General features: G+C 48.9%; 1 protein-coding gene across 1 annotated transcript in view; it reads left to right on the forward strand.

The window, feature by feature from the left end:
- fbxw7 (F-box and WD repeat domain containing 7) overlaps window positions 1-20084 on the forward strand; it is a 60586-nt gene that overhangs the window by 15606 nt on the left and 24896 nt on the right. The gene's annotated exons all lie outside the window — the stretch shown is intronic.

The following is a 20084-nucleotide window of genomic DNA, read 5'->3' on the forward strand; positions in this document are numbered from 1 at the left end:
CACCATGACTCACCTGGAGCTGTGCATGGCAGGCACTCTCACCATGACTCACCTGGAGCTGTGCATGGCAGCACAGGCACTCTCACCATGACTCACCTGGAAGCTGTGCATGGCAGCACAGGCACTCTCACCATGACTCACCTGGAAGCTGTGCATGGCAGCACAGGCACTCTCACCATGACTCACCTGGAGCTGTGCATGGCAGCACAGGCACTCTCACCATGACTCACCTGGAAGCTGTGCATGGCAGCACAGGCACTCTCACCATGACTCACCTGGAGCTGTGCATGGCAGCACAGGCACTCTCACCATGACTCACCTGGAGCTGTGCATGGCAGCACAGGCACTCTCACCATGACTCACCTGGAAGCTGTGCATGGCAGCACAGGCACTCTCACCATGACTCACCTGGAGCTGTGCATGGCAGCACAGGCACTCTCACCATGACTCACCTGGAGCTGTGCATGGCAGCACAGGCACTCTCACCATGACTCACCTGGAGCTGTGCATGGCAGCACAGGCACTCTCACCATGACTCACCTGGAGCTGTGCATGGCAGCACAGGCACTCTCACCATGACTCACCTGGAAGCTGTGCATGGCAGCACAGGCACTCTCACCATGACTCACCTGGAGCTGTGCATGGCAGCACGAGCACTCTCACCATGACTCACCTGGAGCTGTGCATGGCAGCACAGGCACTCTCACCATGACTCACCTGGAGCTGTGCATGGCAGCACAGGCACTCTCACCATGACTCACCTGGAGCTGTGCATGGCAGCACGGGCACTCTCACCATGACTCACCTGGAGCTGTGCATGGCAGCACGGGCACTCTCACCATGACTCACCTGGAGCTGTGCATGGCAGCACAGGCACTCTCACCATGACTCACCTGGAGCTGTGCATGGCAGCACGGGCACTCTCACCATGACTCACCTGGAGCTGTGCATGGCAGCACAGGCACTCTCACCATGACTCACCTGGAAGCTGTGCATGGCAGCACAGGCACTCTCACCATGACTCACCGCTAACTCAGGACTGCAGGTCGAGCGTGTATAATCACAGAGAGACACTATCAGCGCTCCTCTGATTTCTTATCTCCGTATTGCTGCTTCTCAAGCGGGGACCACACACTTGAAACATTGGCTCAAAAGGAGAGTTCTTCATTTACATCTTGCGTCAATTAGATTGCTCTTTTTACGAGGGTAGGGGGGGGGGGAGGAGGACTGTGGTCATGTAGACTGTGGTCATGGCTCTGTAGTTTATATTGATCTTCACCCCAGATCAATAAGACAGTTTAATTTGTGTTGTAGCAAGTGGAAATCAAGCTGTTTGTTTAATATTTAGCTAAGGAATTAGACAGGCATAAATCTGGGAAGACTGGAGTACATGGGTGTACGTGTGTGTGTGTGTGTGTGTGTGTGTGCACCCACGCATCTTTTCATAGAGGTCAAATGCACTTTCGAGATGTCAAAGAGAGTTGCTATTAATAGCAGATCTTTAATAAAGCCAGGAGAGTGGTACTGTACTGGCCCGCCCCAGAGAGAGCTGGTAGGTGTACACTCGCACTTAACATCTACTCACCCTGCCATTAGAGGCATATCTTTCTCTGTAGTAACTGGGCTTGGCACCTGACGAACCCTGTATGAGGGATTATCATCAATGATGAACAGCAAAACCGACCGCAATCAATACCACACTGATGGTCGGCTCTCTAGGTCAGACTGTAACTTTCAAGCGGTGCTTCTAGAGTTCAAAGGTTGAACTGTGAAGTTTGAGGAACTTCCTGTCCAAGGTTTCCAAAGGGGGTCTGACGTTTTTTGAGATTGGCGCTGAACTGTGCAAGAGCAGTGACTCTCTCACCCCCCAGAGAGAACCCTCATAGCGCCCCATCGTGTCCCGGGTTTCAGCATGCATTTCGACCTGCAAGCAATCCCACACTGGCGCCCCACGGCTCCCATCAAACCACCTCGGTGTGCCAGACATTCAGGGGAGCCTTGATTGCTTTTCCCCTCCACTGTTCCTGCCCCTTTCAGCCGCGGCCTCGGGAGAGACGCCGTCTCCTCCGTGGAAAGAGCACACGGCACACACTTCCCCGTGTCCTTCTGACGGCGTCTTGAGCGCGCTCTTACGGTGCGCACACACGCTCACACACATCGGGTTTGGGGGGATTGTTAGGGGGGAGAGAGATTTCCGAGGTGAGGGAGAGGAACAGAGGAATACCAATGAGAACCAGGTGTCTGTAGCCGCGCTTCAAACGGGCTCATGTTCCCTGGAGTTGTATCACGGTCTAAGAGCACTCCCTCAACCTGTCAATGGAATTCGAAGAAGAGGAGAGGCAAACTAAAACCGTTTCATTGTTGGCGCAGTGTACCCCCCTCCCGTAAATTTGCCACAATACCACACTCCTCGTTCACAGTTTATTTCTTTTGTCTTTTTTTCCTCATACTTAGCCCGCCATGCAACTTTTACCACATTGTTCAACACTTTGTAACTCCGTACCACCCACTAACATTGTCCATCTGTTTTCGCTAAAACCATTGCTTACTTTTACAAGTTTTGCAGTGAAAATAAACATAGTGCCGGATCCTGTAAAATATCAAAGATATTTCCATTTAATGGTCGTAATTATAACTTGTATGTCGTGTTGACCAGTAGAATTCTGGAAATACAATGGAACAGATGGACACTGAACAATCTAAACCTAAAAAAAGAAATTGGACAGGCCCCTCCCATTGTGTCAACGGGAGTCTTACGTCCAGCTAGTTACTGCGTAATTTCAACCTGAGTTACTGTCAGAGTGCTGTTGCAGCCCAGCATCTGCGTTTGGTAACCCACAGCAGTAATATTTAATTAGCTGCAAGGCCGACCTTCATTATTCTTCTCCCATTCTCTCCCTGAAATTGGCAGCTCGCTCAGTTGCCCTTTGCAACCATCCCCCTCCTCCCCCCTCCTTAAAACATGGATTTCCCTCAGATGTGAGGATGTTACCTTGACTGAATTGGAGAAGAGCCAATGGAAGTCCATAGAGGACCCGGCTTGCCATTCCCCCTACTGATCATTCAAACTGAAAAAGGCAGAAAGAAAGAGATACAGAGAGAGAGATGCAGAGAGAGAGAGAGACACGCACAGAGAGAGAGAGAGACACGCACAGAGAGAGAGACACGCAGAGAGGAATGGACGGACACACTTTATGATCAGAAGTCCCGTCACAATGAACCTAGGTTTCCTGATAAGATGTGTCGTTTTCCAAGAGTTCCCACAGCCACGGCAAAACTACTGTACCCACAAACCCCAGTGTGTTCAGAATGTGTTTATTTCTAAAGGAATGGAGAACGCCATCTCGTACAATAGACAGTTCAGCCTTGAGAGAAACCTTCGGTCAACCGTGACAGTTTTAGATTAACCCAAACAAAACGCAAGGTCACAGCTATTGACTTTTGACTGCAATTTCTCCCCAGGCCCCCAATCAGTTTAGCGGTGTTTGTTTTGCATTTGCCAGAATTGAATATTTAGCTGCAATTGTATTCCCCATAGAACCTGGATTTTGATTAGCGATGTAGGGGGCCTCCTTAAGGCAATATAACCCAGGGATCAATATCTTCTCCTCCACTGAGGATTAAGGAAGCACGTTGTAGGGATTAATTTACTAATACAAAATGGAAAATCGATGACGGCTCGCTCGCCTCACACAAACACACGGTGTCCACAAGGACCAGGTGGATCTCCCCACTGCAGCTGGTGTCGTCCCCACTCCTCCCATCTTTCCCAGCCTTAAATAGCCTGGGGGCAGTTAGCATTGTTATGAATACGAGGTATTATACGACACAGGGCTGTCATGAGCCCGCTGTATTGCATTAGCGTGATGGATGGCAACACGGGGGATTCCATGGCTACATTTGATTTGCCAGCTTCCTCCCGTCCCTGGCAAGGGCAGCATCAGCAGGCCTCCCAGTTAGAAGGAGATCTGATGTGATTAGCCAGGCCTCATTACTCCCTTCATTAAGCCTCCCACTTATTTACCATTACCCTAGTGAAATACGGCAACCATTTTAGGGGGTTCAACTTTTTTGAGGAAAGTTGCTCTTCCGAGTCTGAACCCACCTATTTCCGTCATTTTTCGGTCAGATTTGGAAACTCAAAGCTAGTTAAGAACTACTGGGTTTTACATTTTTGAACACGCTGCATTCTTCTGTAATCTTCGCTGACTATCCTCCCCCGTGACGGCAGGGCTGTGGTTGTTCGCTGTAGGTCCTTCTCTGTTAGCGTGCATAGCAGGGGGGGGGGTTTGAAACTGGCCCATGCTGTTGGGACGGTGCCTCACGGCAAGGGTACCATCCAAAGCTTCCTGGACTGTGACCAAGCAGCTGCTAATGAGTCGGATAAGTCTGGAAATCAGACTTGGGCCATTTGGGAATTTAAAACCCTAGTGTGATTTGGCCTGCTTTCCTTCCTTTCCCCTCGCAGAGGATTACCTCGAAGATGTAAACAAAGGGAGGGCCGACTGCACCGCGGATCGTTTTCTAGAGTATTCTTGACGTCTGAGGGCTCGTGGGTCGCTTTGCTCTGATTGGAGGATGAAGAGTCAGTGGAGACGGAGTGGTCCTGGATCAACGTGGAGTCAGTGGAGGCTCTGACTGCCCTCTGTGTTTGCGTGGAGGCGCTCGCACCATCTCTCTGGGTCTCTTAATGCTCATCCTTACGGCAGCAGCAGCATTGAGGAGGAGAAAGTGCTGAAATGGGCCGACTGGCCTCTTTAATTTGTGATGAGTGTGGGAGAGTGGGACCCCGGGGGGGCGACTGAGGGCCTTGTGGTACCCGTCCCCCCCGCCCCCACATCCCCCCCGCCCTGAGAAGCCAGATGTCCAACACCCCTGCAGAGTCAGCTTCTGTTCCCCCAGGTCACCAGTGTAGGCAATGTGCTATATTAGGGGAAACCTGAGAGAATTTCACTGAAGCAGTGGTATGTAGTGTATCCCACTTAAAGCCTTTACCTGCAGCAAGTGTATCCCACTGAAAGGCACCATCCATAACTAGTACAGCAGCACTACGTAGCCCCATTAATTTTCGCTAACCGCTTCTCGAGAACGAGAGGTGCACTATCACAATTAGCCTGACTGCAGAAATGCAAATAGCGGATCATGACTTGAAGTATAGTGTATGTTCAGAACATTCCTCTCCTGGGTAGGTGTACGTTACCGGCTTAATGCAGAGGCACTCAGCCAGCACCAGTATGTATTGCACATAGTGTTGTTTACATTGTAGACCCCCTGCCTAGTACAACCCTTCCCTGTTGTTTACAGCGGCCCACTCTCACCCCTTCCCATGACACAACACATTCAACCCACAGTCCTTTTGAATAGAAACCTCTTCTCCTCTTGTTCTTGCTTTGGGTTGCCTTATGGCAGACAGCAGCCCTCTCCTGAACGTATTCCCCAGCCGGTAGTCTCGGGGAGGTAGTCTGTCTTGGTTTCCTGCCAGAGACGTCCTCAGGTAGCAGCTGTAAACAGGAAGCACTCAAAGCCTGCATTCACACACTAACAGACCAAAACAGACCTTGAGCAATAAAGACTTCTATTCAACTATGCGCGTGTGTGTGTGTGCGAGAAGTCCTCTCTTTAACTTTTGCTTTGAATGACTGCGGCAGGTGAACGAGGCAAGTCGTGAAGAGAGGCGTGCGCACCTCAGTGCAGCCACGCTTAGATGCAGATCCTCAAGTCATTGTGTTTCTTCATCCATAGAAGATGTGAATACAGGCTCCTCCCCTGTTCTCCATCAGTCCGTTTTGCAGCACTTTAATGACGTCGGAGATGTTGGGCCTGATTTATGAATAAAACATTTGCTGTCTTTGTGTGAGTGGGAATGCTCTTGAAACCCAAGTAGAGTACTCCATATCTTTCTACTAGTTTGCTTTCTCTGTTGGAGAATCAGAGAATATTATAGTAAAATTATGCTAAAAATGTAAATCCCTCCATCTGTACAAGGGTGTAACATATCCCTTAGGGAGAAGGGAACCTATGGGAGCTGGTTGTGAGAAATACAGAGAAATCGTACTGTGAAAGTGAGCCTGTGGCGAGGATTGAAGGTGTGCACATCGTCAATGGGTCATCTGGGAACTAAAATAAAGAAACCCCCTTGAAGTGATTAGAATAGAGACTAATTAATATGTGGGACTTCTGTGGGGAGTTTGGTGCATGAAAGCTTTTGCTCAGAGCTTCGAAGATTAGGGTGTGCGTTTTAATTAAAAGCGGGGCTTCCGCAGGTCCTCGAGAGAGTTTGCAGCTCATCTCCAAAAAGGCAGAGGGATTGTTCCGGCCTCCGAGAACCTTTTGACATCCCCCTCATATAAGACTTTCTTCCCTCTAATACTCATTAGACACCAGAGTCGAGGCAAATCTTAGCTTAAAGCTATCCCCTATCACAAAAGCACTTTACTTAAACTTTTTTGGTTTGTCAGCACATTTTATTTCTAGCTGATGGCCCAAAATGGTCCAAACCAACCTCAACTGTTCCGACTTTAATGAGCGTAAACACAGCCACAATTATATATGTTTTTTTCTCGCAAAACGCCATTGTTTCCTCCGGCTGGTGCGTACTTGCTGCAGCGCTCTGGAGAGGAGAGATGGCCAGGTGTCAGGGACGTGCTGGGGTGGAATGAGGGGGGGGTTGATGAGGCCCGACCTCCCCGCACTCTTCCATCCCAGAATGTCTTTCTACAAAACGCTCCTTGTTCTGGGGGGGCTGACAGCGGCTCGCTTGTGTCTCCTTCGTAACGAGGACACTCCCCCTTCCCCCTTTCCTCCTGGCCTCTCCCCTCATGTGTGTCAGCCCCCATCCTTCACCCAGTGGTGTGTCAGCCCCATGGAGAACCCCTCCTCATGCATAAGCAGTAACCCCCCGCTGTCCTATAGATCTCTTTGATGCATAGTCCATGTGTTCAGCGCACTCGTATCCGTGACGATTTCCTATCTGCATCCTGTCTTGTGGGCAAAATGCATTTTGAGCAGGGGAAGAGGTCACGCCAGAGATTGTCTGGTGCTTGGTAGAGGTTCAATTGTTGTACACGTTCCTCTCCCGCATAATAATGAACCTACATTATTACTAGATTAAGTCACAGACAGATGGCAGGCCCATGACAGAGGAAGGAAGGACAACAAGAGAGAAGGGAAAAAAAAGAAACTTTCAGGATTGGCTGTTGCTCAAACTATTGCGCCCAATGCATGACAGCGTGAAATGGCATAGAGACTGAAACAGGCATTCCATGACAAAAGTGTGGATTGTGTATGTACACACACACACAGTTTGATGCGTTTGGGTCTCCCCAGTTTTCTCACACCCGTCCATTTTTTGGTGCCAAAGTAACCAGTGTCTGTTTGTTCTACTGTATGACACGGTCCCTGATAATAAAGTGATACACTGCAAAGGAGGACTTCATTACTGAACACCCCCCAGCCCCACACTGCACCCCCCCAGAATTCATTTCTGAATGGCGAGACTGGAGTCCCTTGCCAAGACTGGGGCTGTTTCTGACTGCAAACAAGAGCCCCCCTCATCCCTGGCTGCGGCCAGAGGCAGCTCCCCGCAGTCCGGAGGCCAGCCAGACCTCGGCGTGTTGCTAAGCAACCGTTAACAGATGAAGGAAGGCTGAGCGTCAGGGCCCGGCCCACCCCGGCATCACCCCACCCCAGTCCCTCATCACAGGCTCGTCAGGATCAGACCAGACGCAGATCTGAGCTCCACACATACACAGCCCAGCGATGAGGGCCCCCTGCATGGCAGGCACCGGGGGGGGGGGGGCGGCAACCGTCTCCTCCCTCCACACTAACAACAGACACGACAGGAAGCTATTAGTGACAACAGTGTTAGTCCCTTTGATCACAGGAGGTCAGCACCTCCTGGTAACCTGAGGGCGACTCTGATTCCTGCTCAGCTAGACGATGTCTCCCTCCACCACCACCACCCCTTCCAAACCGATGAAGCTTGATTCCCTAAATGAAGTCAATGAAGATGTTTTCTGCTTCCCCGGGCCCCTGCACACCCAAAGCATGTTCCATGTCTTGGAGAGGGAGGGAGGGAGGGAGGGAGGGACCGGCAACATGGTGGCAGGCAGAGGGGGTTTCTCTCCTCCGGTACAAAAGGCTTTTGGAGAAGAAAAAAAAGCTGGTTCTTTCCAGGCGCTCTCTTGTCCCTGGCTATGAGCGCAGAGGTTGTTTTTGTTCATTTGTGGTGGTGGTGGTGGGGGAGAGAGTCTGTCCTGGGACTTATTTGTTTCCTGAATGGCTAATCTGCCAAGTTCATGCCTGTGGCTGGTCACTGAGAAGGGGGTCCTTGTTCCAGCGTTGCCGGGCGGTCCTTGCGACTGCGCCGCTAGTCCCGGCTCCTTCTGCCTCTCATTACCATACAGCTGTCCAGAGGTAGGGAGACCAGAGCTCCGAGAGCGTGGGTCTGTTCCCCTCCGCCCCTCACAGACCTCACCAGAGCGTGGGTCTGTTCCCCTCACAGACCTCACCAGAGCGTGGGTCTGTTCCCCTCCGCCCCTCACAGACCTCACCAGAGCGTGGGTCTGTTCCCCTCCGCCCCTCACAGACCTCACCAGAGCGTGGGTCTGTTCCCCTCCGCCCCTCACAGACCTCACCAGAGCGTGGGTCTGTTCCCCTCCGCCCCTCACAGACCTCACCAGAGCGTGGGTCTGTTCCCCTCCGCCCCTCACAGACCTCACCAGAGCGTGGGTCTGTTCCCCTCCGCCCCTCACAGACCTCACCAGAGCGTGGGTCTGTTCCCCTCCGCCCCTCACAGACCTCACCAGAGCGTGGGTCTGTTCCCCTCCGCCCCTCACAGGCCTCACCAGAGCGTGGGTCTGTTCCCCTCACAGACCTCACCAGAGCGTGGGTCTGTTCCCCTCACAGACCTCACCAGAGCGTGGGTCTGTTCCCCTCACAGACCTCACCAGAGCGTGGGTCTGTTCCCCTCCGCCCCTCACAGGCCTCACCTTAAGCACGGCAGCATCCATGGCAGATGGACTCTGGGGCAAAGGCCATTAGGCACATGGCACTCATTGTTGGCCCGCCGTTGTGACATGAAAAGGTCATCCCCAGGACACCCGAGGTCAAGTCTGTTGCCAAGCCGGAGCTTAGCCTCCAGCGCGATAAGGAAGGCGGAGATGAGCCAGACTAGTATGTATGCAAGCCCTCAGACCTGGCGGGAGTATTGATCGCTGAACGGAGCGTTAAATTAATGTGCAAAAGAAGAAAAAAAGGCTGGGCTTCTTTGAATGTGCTGATGTGATTTAGAAGGATCACAGCTCCCCCCCCCCCCCCCCCCCCCCCAGTAGTTCAGCAGCTTTGTCAATCAGCAGAGGGTGGATCCTGCAGTGCACACACAGGCAGGGGTGTCAACGCCCCTCTCAAGGACTGAAACGCCCTGGGTCGGATGAGAGGAAGAAGGAGTTAAATAAGAGAGCAGGAGGACAAAGAATTGAAGGTCTGCCACAGATTTGTGAGATGGACCTCCAGCCTTTGAAGTCATTTCAGTGTTTCCTACTTTTTCCTAACTTGAAAAGGACTCCCCACACCCCCCTCCCCCCAGGCTCTGTTCCACTGGCCTTGAAATGCTGCTTCCCCCCCCCCCCCCCCCCCCCAAGAAGGCAGAGCCTCTCCCTGGTGGAAAAACCACTAAATCCTCCAGAAAATTGACCGCTACCGCGGTGTGGGGACAAGACACTCAGTCTGCAGAGGAATGTCTATTTTTGGGAAGGCTATTCCAACCTCTTTTCCCATGTTCCTTCACTCTGTTGCTCTTGTTCTGAGGAGAGTGGCCAGCTGACTCGCACGGCGCCAAGTGATGTTCTACTTCCTGTCTGCAAAGGGAGTTGGTGGGGGTGGTGGTGGTGGGGGGGGCGGGGGGGGGGGGGGGTTCGAAAAGTAGGTGGCTCTATCTGTCAGAACTATATGTAAGCTAAGGCAAATTTCAACAGATGTGTTTAGACATCTGTATCACATCTTTCCTGCTCAATGGAAAACGTGTGCTTTGTATAAAGGGCTGCGTTTTTGCAACAATAGATTGAAAGCATCAATCTGTGATTTATGTAAGCCACAAATGTTCTTGTTTTTGTGCCGCACATGCCAAAAATAAAAAATAAATAACATGGCAGCAGCGATGAGGTCTCCGAAGTTGACTGAATCTGCCTCTTCGGATCTCAACATTCCACAGAATCCCTGTGGATAACAGGTATGCATAGGGCAGAGTTGAAAGGGTCACTGGAACCGGTTCTGTGCACTTTTCCTGTAGGTCACTGCTAAAACTACCCTGAGGTCACTTCCCAGCTTGGTGTCCCCCTGATTGCGTGAACCATGGGGCCAGAAGGCCAAAGTGCTACTGCTACATAAAGCTCTCTCCACAGTGCAAGTGCTTTCGTTTTTAGCGAGGAGAGATTGCTCCACAGAAGGCCTCCCAGCAGATACCCAGCCTCCCCGCCATGATGCAAATACACTGTGATACAGAGTGTCATTAGAAAGATTTAAAAAGGCTTTATTTTTAGAGTGTTTCGGATCGGGTCCACCGACCTGCCTCAATGCAGAGTGCAATTTATGAAACCGGATCACTGAGGGATGAGAGAGGCGATGCCCATTAGCAAAAAATAATCATTTGTTTTTTTTATTGTTGTTTTGGAGCTGTGTACTGTTACAGTGCATGCTCAGCATTTTTCTGAAGGACACTGTGTTCTGAAAGGGGGGTTGTTCTCAGAAGAGTATCTTTTGTCGTCACATACAAAGCCTTTTCAATCTGGTTTGCAGACTCACCTTGCAATGGGTAGGAACATAAGAGACGAGTTATGTCAAGACGAGTGATGTCTTTTGAATCAAAGGCATCCCAGAACTTGCCTTGCTACAGATAGACAGCACCTAGGAGGGTAGAACAGGTCAGCACCCCATCAAGCTGTGTTCAAACTCACAGACGTGACGTGACATGTTCTGACTTCACTTGTGAGGCTGTGAGGAGACACTGGGAGAGTGGTCGTCATGGCCGACTCCTCACCTCGCTGTATCCTGTGCTTCTTCTGATCACAGGAGAACAACGTGCTGCCACGCCCGTCTCCTGTCTCGAGTGGATGTAGAGTCGACAGTGTAGACTGGCTTTGAACAGGTCTAGGTGCTGTCGGAATTCATTTGGTTTTGACTGTTCGGTTCCTGCTAAATCAAATTGGATGTTTTCATCCTACTGAATATTTTACATTTTTTGCTGTAGCTGTCAAATATAAGGTGGTATTCTAAATTGTGCTTTTAGTCAATGCAGTGCATACATTCGATTTTGTTTAGTTCTTTAGTAGGTTGCCAGTTACATTGAATGGCTTCAGCAGAGTAGAAAAATATATTTTCTTCTGTAGAACAGGTGACTTAATGGCCAGCTCATCTATGGAACAGGATAGTTGCCAGCACTCTTTCCAAACTAGATGCCCAATAGTTGTTCTTGTTCAGTTTGTCTTACAGTACAGTAGGCAGGCTTGGTGCTTCCACAGTTACTGGTGCTGGTTGTTGAGTGGAACACAGTGGAAAATGCAGATGGAAAAAAGGATGTTGCACACACATGTATAAAGAAGAACGAAGGAAAGTGAACTCAACATCTTGGTTCTAATGCCAAGGGGCTTTTTACCTCGTAAAGATGTGAATTGCCCTCTTACCATCGTTTTTTCTCCATCCTCTTGAAAACGCAAGATGGAGTGAGTAGGAGGGTATCCCGACAACAAGCCCGGCTCAGGCGCTTGTTCTGGGGAGCAGTGTGTGGGCAGCGTACAGGAGTTCCGTGAGCTAGCAGGCAGACGGCGAAGGGAACACGAAGGAGGGGGCGGCTGTAGTGTTGCTGTTAAACCATGCGTGCTAACACGGATACATGACCGCCACTCCCTCCGGACGCCCGTTTAGACGGGTGAGGTGACTCAACAGCCCGTCTGGGCTCTTTAAGAATACATGAGCACTTCACTTTCTGTCTGCAACCACAACCCTCCCACATGTATAAGTGATGATGGGTACGGTGCCACGCTGCACAATACAAGATTATCATTTTAATCCACCCCCCCCCCCCCCCCCCCAAAAGTTGCTTGCCCACCGCTACCAACACCCCCCCACACCCCCCCCCCCCCCACACACACACACACACACACACCTCCCAACCCTTATCCCTAATGATTTTCTACAACTCAAAACTTTGAACTATTTCCAGTTTTTAAAGAGACTCAAAAATCTATTTTAATTTTCTGAAGAGCCAAGAAGTATCCTTGCAGACACTTGTCCCACTGCGTCGAGTCACGGTGATGGGGAAAAAAAAGATGGTTCTGAAGTTCTGCTGTTTGGCAAAGCCTTACTCAGATAACGGTAGTGTTTTTTAAGGAGTTATCTTTGCGGTTTTAATTAGAAAAATGTCCTACCAGTGCCCCTACATAAGCCCCCAAAATAAATAAAAAATGAATGAGCTACATGAACATCTCTTGTTACCAAGGAAAACAAAGAAGTAAGGATTATCTACTCTTCTCAATACTTGTAGACTTGAAAGAGACTGTTGGAGATGGGGAATGATGTATTATGTAACAGTTTCTCGTCTTACTCTATCAGCATCTATTTCACAAAATAATGTATATTTTTGAAAAGTGTTCATTTGAAATGTTATGTTCTTGTGAGCCAATCAGTTATCTCCAATGCTTTACATCCAAGCCACGCAGTGAATAAACCTTCATGGAAATGATGTTCTTTCACTCACTAACCCTTCTTATTCACCCTTCTTTGTCCTTGCTTTCTACCAACACACACGTGGGTGTGTACTGGAGGTTTCACTGCTCCTCTCCCCCCTGAAATAAAACGGTTAGGACTCTTGACCCCCACTATCACAACTAACACTCCAAATCCCAGGAGGCACCTCTCTAACTGCTGTTCCACCCAGCTGACAGCGGCACCGAGAGGAGTGCTTCCATATTCCATTACGGTCTCATTTGTGCTCTCCCCGAAGAACACCCCTGATCTCGTCATGCATTAGCTGTCGCTTTTTTTAATAAAAACTTTATCTATGGTCTTCTCAACATATTCTTTCTTGTGACATGTTTTCAACCAGTGCGTCATAGTCTAGCTAAACCTCTGGAAGATTCTAAACTTCATTTTCTCGGCGTAGTACAGACCTTCACTGCAGGCTCAAACATGTTTTGTGAAGGTGACATGTTACAACACCAGGTCATAAGATGCTTTAACATACCCTTTTTAACAAACATTATCTACGTTTGCCCTTCCTCCCCTTGCGGCGGTCTTTTTGCCTCAACCAGTTGTGTCAACTCCCCACCCACCTCCCCCTGTATGTAATTGACTTGCAGTTGTTTGCGCTTGTGAAGTGTTTAATTTATGAAACGGTCGTCTGCAGCGTCACAGCGCGGAGCGAGGAGCGCCCAGCGAGGCCCCCTCTGATAAGTTTAACTTCCCGCACTGCAGTTTAGCGTTCCATTATCAGAGTTAATAAAAGGGGAAGTGTTTAGAGCCAAAGGGAACACAGTTCCATATATTTCCTGCTCTCTGAGATCAACCTGGCTGCGATGTGGGGTGGGTGAGGCAAAAGGCAGATTGTTAAATCTGGCAGATCTCCAGAATTGTTTGAAGGTATGACTGTAGAAGACCTTTTATAGAGTTGTATTCAACCTGATACTACTAATACCTGTCGAGGTGAAGAGCACTTAACTTTTGCAGCTTAAGGTGTGTGTGTGTGTGTGTGTGTGTGTGACAAATGGGATGGACCAATGAGAGACGAGTATTCCCAGGAGACAGTCCCCCGTCTCGTCTACTCTAGCATATTTCCGCATCAGTGCCACTCAACCAGTCACGCAGAAAGACAACATGATTCCGCAACTTGAAAATGTACGTTACAACCCACAAAACATTCATGTAAAATGTACTTGTACCCCCCCACCATCAAAACACACACACAGACAAGCTGTTTTCACCCATACTAACCTAGCCTCACAGTATATCGCACAGGCTTACACACACATGCTCCGGCCTTCTCTCCCCAGACAGACGTGACACACACACTAACCAGCGCACACACACACTCTTGTTAACCTCCCTCCGGTGTCGGGTGTATGTTTTCAGACACAACCTGGGCTACAGTGTACACACTGTAGCCCAGCGCCAAGCTATGGCTGCATTGCTGTTGTCTTGCGTCAGTCACATTCCTCCTGCTATCAAATCCAAAGACACGCACCCATTTTTTATCCTTTCATCTTGCTTTCAAAAAGACAAACTTTTATGGATCTGTGTGAACACAGACACACAGCAACTGATGGCAACATTCTTAGTGGCTGACTCCAGCCCTATAAATTAAAGTAATTCACACTTCAAATGTATTTGCCATTGATTTCAGGATCAGTCTTGCCTGTTAAAATGGGAATTGGTTTATCATATACAGTCTCTTTGTAATGTTCACAACGCTATTCCACTTCAGCACATCCTCTAACCTTCACCTTTAAGTTGCTGCTTCGCCTGACTTTTGTCGATGGTAGATGTTCATACATATAATTGATTGAGCCCGATACCGAGCCTTAGCTTGTCTAGTCAGGTTCAGCAACAACAGCCAAACATTTTTGTAACGTGGCTCAACCGAACGAGTTCCTGCTCCACACATGAAAAACCGACGCAAGTTCTGGATCAGCAGGACGCCCATGTTCCACCTGCATTCCTGCCACACTGGCTCATCCTTCAGGCTCACCTGTGGATGTGATTCATCTGGCTTTAATCTTCAAAAGGACAGCCCGTGCAGAGAACTGCAAGGGAGGGGGGTTACGGATGCTTCGTCTCCTCTGCTCCCAAATGATCTCTTGTCTTCCTCGTCTGAGCTATAGCTCCTTCCTAGCTGGTGAAAACGATCTAGCTAGGGTGGCTCCAACTTAGCTTCTTGAGTGGATAAGGAGGTTGTTTTTTCGTTTAAACTTTGTTGTTTTTTTATTACTTTTAGACATACTATCTCTGGGCTGCATCTTCCTCTGGCTCATTTTTCCTCACCCCCTCTAGTGCACATGAGAATGCAGATTAAGGCATTGTTAGCAGAGCGTCAGGCCTATAATTTGGAGCTATTTTTACAGGAAAGTGGTGTCCTTTTGCTAAAGTGCAAGCGTGGGTGGTGGAGGTGTGTGTGTGTGTGTGCGCACAAGCTGTCTGCCCCGTATGCATAGTGGCCACGCGTTCCTCATTCTGAAACAGCCAGTCGTGTTTGGAAAGTGCATCACACACCACTCTGTGTTGAAGGTCATCCTTTATTATAGATGCAACCGGATAATAAGGAAATTACCAGAGCCTCAGCAGTAGCCATGTGCCATGACATTTGACGCCTCAGTGCCTGCATCGAGTCTGCTAAGCTTCTTGAAAATGGCCCCTTCAAAAGTAAGGTAAATGTCTGGGTGAAGGAGGGGAAATGGCCAACATGCACGCTGCTTCTCCCTAATGTTTATCCCAAACAAAGTGCAGTGGATGCTTGGTTCCTGCTTCCTATCTTTCACTTGCAGATGTCTGGGTTGAATAGCATGGCCTCTGATCCAATTAGAGGAGGGCAAGAGCTCCCCTGGGAGGCTAGGCCCATTTCCTCCTGATCCAATTGGCTTGGAACAGCCCTGTATGCAAATTGGAGCCCAGAGGTTGCGTAGGGCTTTCAGGGGATATTAAATATGTGATAGATGGACTCGGAAAGTATATAAGAAGTAGAGAACAATGCAAGTAAACTGCTAGTAATGTGGTCGGAAGTGGCACAGGTTTTTAAAGATGTCACTTTAAATGCCCCCAGATCCTTCTCACACAAGCTCAAGCAATCAGAGATGACCTCCCCCCCCCCCACACACACACACACACACACACACACACACAAAGAAAACTCTGCTGCAACTTCTGGTCTGCGTTTCATCTTTGCCTTAGTGGCAATTTTGTATAATTAAAGAGCTTTATCTGTTTGTTAAGCCAAACAGACACCCCATTTAACCCAGCTTGCGTCTCTCAATTACATAACTCTCATGTCTCATGTCTTTGTTTGTGAATGAGATGACTGAGTGAATATAAATATGCCAAAGCTGATTTAACTGAGTTGCTGAATGAAAAGCAGATTTTCAAAGTTCCAGACTTCGAGATGGACTTCCAGATCAACTTTACAATTATCGCAAATAGGATTTCCCGTCAGTGTCCCTGATAATCTGTCTGTAACAAAAACTGCCCCCTCCTCCCCCTGTTCCATTTAAGCAGAACATCTCCATCTCAAAATATCTGTCAAATTTCCTGTGATAACAAAAGTCAACTTGGCCTTAAAGATTCCAATCTTTCATTGCTAATTTCAGCCATCCATAGCACTTCCTGTCAGCTGATTTATTCAGGCTTTCCAGAGAGCAGCTCTTGGACAAGGTTTGTACAATATCTCTGAAGGAGCACTACCACACACGCAACTCCCTTTCGCTTTGACAATGTCACTTCCTCCAGTAGTTCAGTCCTAGAAGTTGACTGCTGTTAAAATCATTAACGCTACAGCTAGTGAGATACTAAGGTATCTCTCTAGGGAGAGATACTAGGGTATCTCTCACTAGGGTGGCATGTTAATAAGATGCATGTAAGATGTTTCTTTATTTAACTCTCATTTCATTGACATTGTTTCTTGACTGCCTTTTAGCAGGCAGGAAAAGGGTACTATAGCCTCAGAGCGTTATCATAAAGTGTGACCTTCACCAGCTTTCAGCTGAGAAAAATATATAGCTCAATTTAGATTTTGCTGTGTGATAAACAACACACAAAGCCTCCATATTAGTTTAGTCACAGTAATTTATTGTGCTATTATCACCCGACATCACCCGGTCCTAGTGCCATGGGTTTGACCGTGTGTGGAGGAGGGTGGCTGGACTCGCTTCTACACTTTGTATTAACCTCTCGTTTTGGAATGTATTCACTTCAACACAATTCAGAGCATTGCAGTCGTCTTTGGAACTTTCTTAAATTTCCCTCGACCTTGCAGTATGCCAGGCCATACAGTACGCCAGACATGTTTTCGACACAAGTCGAGTTTGAGAGCCAACCTGTAATTTACAAGCCAGTCAAATATTACCAAGGCGCTGTTTTATATTCCCATGGAGCCAGGAGATGTAACAAGGAGCCGATGCTGCTTCTCGCTTTCATTGCCTGGTGGGACCTGACCCCCATCCCTGGGGGTCAGTGTCGCATGCGTGGCTAAAGGCTATGCTAATGACGCCCCCATGCAGATGATGTCGTTATCGCGCTCCTTGGAATGCCACAATCGAGTCTAAATTCATCAAACCCGGCCCCGGCGCACGCAAGTCATCTGTCCCCCAACCAGGGCCGTGCCTCGATCCCCACCTCCAGCTGGCCCGCTATGGGGAAGAGGGCCTCCCCCGGACCCCCCGCCTCTCTCACGGAGAGGACAATGACACACAATGACATGCCGGCTTTTTAGCAATGCGCCACTACCCATGAGGCATTTGGTCCCCTTCAAGTTCAGCGCCCCCCGTGTTAAACATTTGCTTAAGGAGGCCCATGTCCCTATCCACATCTGCTACGCGTGAAAAGCACACCATGTTCAAATCCATCTAATCCTACCGAAGAAGGTTAAGAGCATAAACTTTTTACCCTTTCTTCTCGTATGAATTATCTGAATGGGTAATTCTACTTCCTTGTCATGTGTGCATGCTTTACTCCCATTGCTTAACTCAAAACATGATGCTGAAAGTCTGGCTCAGAAAACCATAAACCCACATTGCCTACTATTTGTGTAGGGAAGCTTTACTGTATAGAGCAAGCCAGAATTTGCATTCGCCCCCCAGGTATGTGTACAACAGTGCTACAAGATAGTACTTTTACACTTTATCTGCTGTTCCAGATATTACGACACAATGATCCATTCATCACGGATCTGGCTGGTTTTACTCATCACTCAAGAATGAAAGAGAGGTGGAAAAAAGGGGAAAAAAGCAAGGGTCTGAAAGGAGTTTGCTCCCAGAGACACCTGTTTTGAGAAGCCTAGTGTCTGTCTGCTGAGGAGAGGAGTGATGCTGGTGGGGGGTGACGGGGGGGGGGGGGGTGACGGGGGTTGATAAGCAGGGCGGTTAGTGCCAGGAGGAGGCCTGCTAATGCTTTAGCGTGCGGCAGAATGGGAACGACAGAGAGGTCACCCCCCCCCCCCTCCCTCAAAGGGAGGGGTGCCGCAACTCCTCCTGTTACATTCCAATGTGCTGTGTAAAGGTTGGGCTGGTGGGAAGCGAGCAGGATTCTCAAAAGACCCCCCGTCCCGTCCCACCCCCCTCCCCGTTCCCATCCTTCAAACTCACTAATACAGTTAAAACTTGGCTGTCTCAAAGCCCATCTCTCGCCCACCCTCTCCTTGCTTGGTGTTGCTGTGGCAACAAAAGAGAGAAAGCGAGGAGAGAAGCTTCGGACAATCTGGCAACCCCTGCACCTGCACACCCTCTTTCCTCTCCAGCAACACCATACACGGGGAGCAGGTGAACTCTTTCAGAGGCCCCAATTGTACCCCTTTCAAGAAATTGGTTGACATGAAACATTACAAGCCCTGTGTGTGGGGGTGGGTGGGGGGGTGTGTGTGTGTGTGTGTGCACCTGCGAGTGTGAATGTGTGTTTGTCCTTCAGATCAGAACTGGTTTGTACATGTTCTATAATTATCTGCACATGACCCACAGTGTGTGTGTGTGTGTGTGTGTGTGTGTGTGTGTGTGTGTGTGTGTGTGTGTGTGTGTGTGTGTGTGTGTGTGTGTGTGTGTGTGTGTGTGTGTGTGTGTGTGTGTGTGTGTGTGTGTGTGTGTGTGTGTGTGTGTGTGTGTGTGTGTGTGTGTGTGTGTGTGTGTGTGTGTGTGTGTGTGTGTGTGTGTGTGTGTGTGTGTGTGTGTGTGTGTGTGTGTGTGTGTGTGTGTGTGTGTGTGTGTGTGTGTGTGTGTGTGTGTGTGTGTGTGTGTGTGTGTGTGTGTGTGTGTGTGTGTGTGTGTGTGTGTGTGTGTGTGTGTGTGTGTGTGTGTGTGTGTGTGTGTGTGTGTGTGTGTGTGTGTGTGTGTGTGTGTGTGTGTGTGTGTGTGTGTGTGTGTGTGTGTGTGTGTGTGTGTGTGTGTGTGTGTGTGTTGACAGATATGGGCTCTATCATCCTCCATAATCTTATTTTTGTTGATGACTCATGACTGACACATGCAAAGGCTGTGAGGTGAAGACTGATACAACTAAATCAAACTACAAAGGCAGGAATCCGTCTGCAGCTCAATTATCTCGAGAACCGGGCACTGCATAAAGTTGATAATTGCCGGGTGTATTGCTCAAGACCCAAGGACGTGTGTCGCGTGTCATCAATGTTGATGCTTAGATTAGCAGGTTGCGAGGAAAACATTAGAAATATATAAACGTGTTCGCTACTATGTTGAGCTGTAGTAAATGATGGAGCCATGGGTTCTTGCGAGGATTGCGTTCACCGCCAACCGGCATTGCACCAGTAGGTCCTGATGTGAATGTATGGCACACTCTGAATGACATTGGCCGGGTTTCCCAGATTCGTTAAGAAGCTCTTAACGCTAAGAGCTTCTTAAGAGCGTTCTAAACTCTAGAACGCTCTTAGAACGCTCCTAAGAAGCTATTGGCGTTAAGAGCTTCTTAACGAATCTGGGAAACCCGGCCATTGTGAATCAAAACCTCATCCTCAAGAACAAAAGCCTGTTTGACAGTATTTTCAATAGACAATATCATAGTATGCATCTCTGATGCCTGTGAGGGTATGTAGAAAGTCATCCATGTTTCTACAGTCCATTTATTTGAGCGACTTTGTTGACATGATACATGAGCTTTAAGACTTGCGTTGTCCTCGAAGGAGAAGTCTCAACATGTTTGGTGGATTCTAGCCTTGCAGACTGTTTTCATTGCCAGGTTGTTCCTGAGCGTAATACTAAATCCCTGTGATCCCATTTGTCTGAATAGATCAAAATAAACAAAATACCTTATTTGAATAAGACAGGGCAAGCTGCGCTCCTTACCTGTAATGGCAGGTTACCAGATTCCCTTTAGTCCCAGCTATTTCCTTA

Source organism: Osmerus mordax, chromosome 14, assembly GCF_038355195.1.
Source record: "Osmerus mordax isolate fOsmMor3 chromosome 14, fOsmMor3.pri, whole genome shotgun sequence".
Classification (NCBI taxonomy): domain Eukaryota; kingdom Metazoa; phylum Chordata; class Actinopteri; order Osmeriformes; family Osmeridae; genus Osmerus; species Osmerus mordax.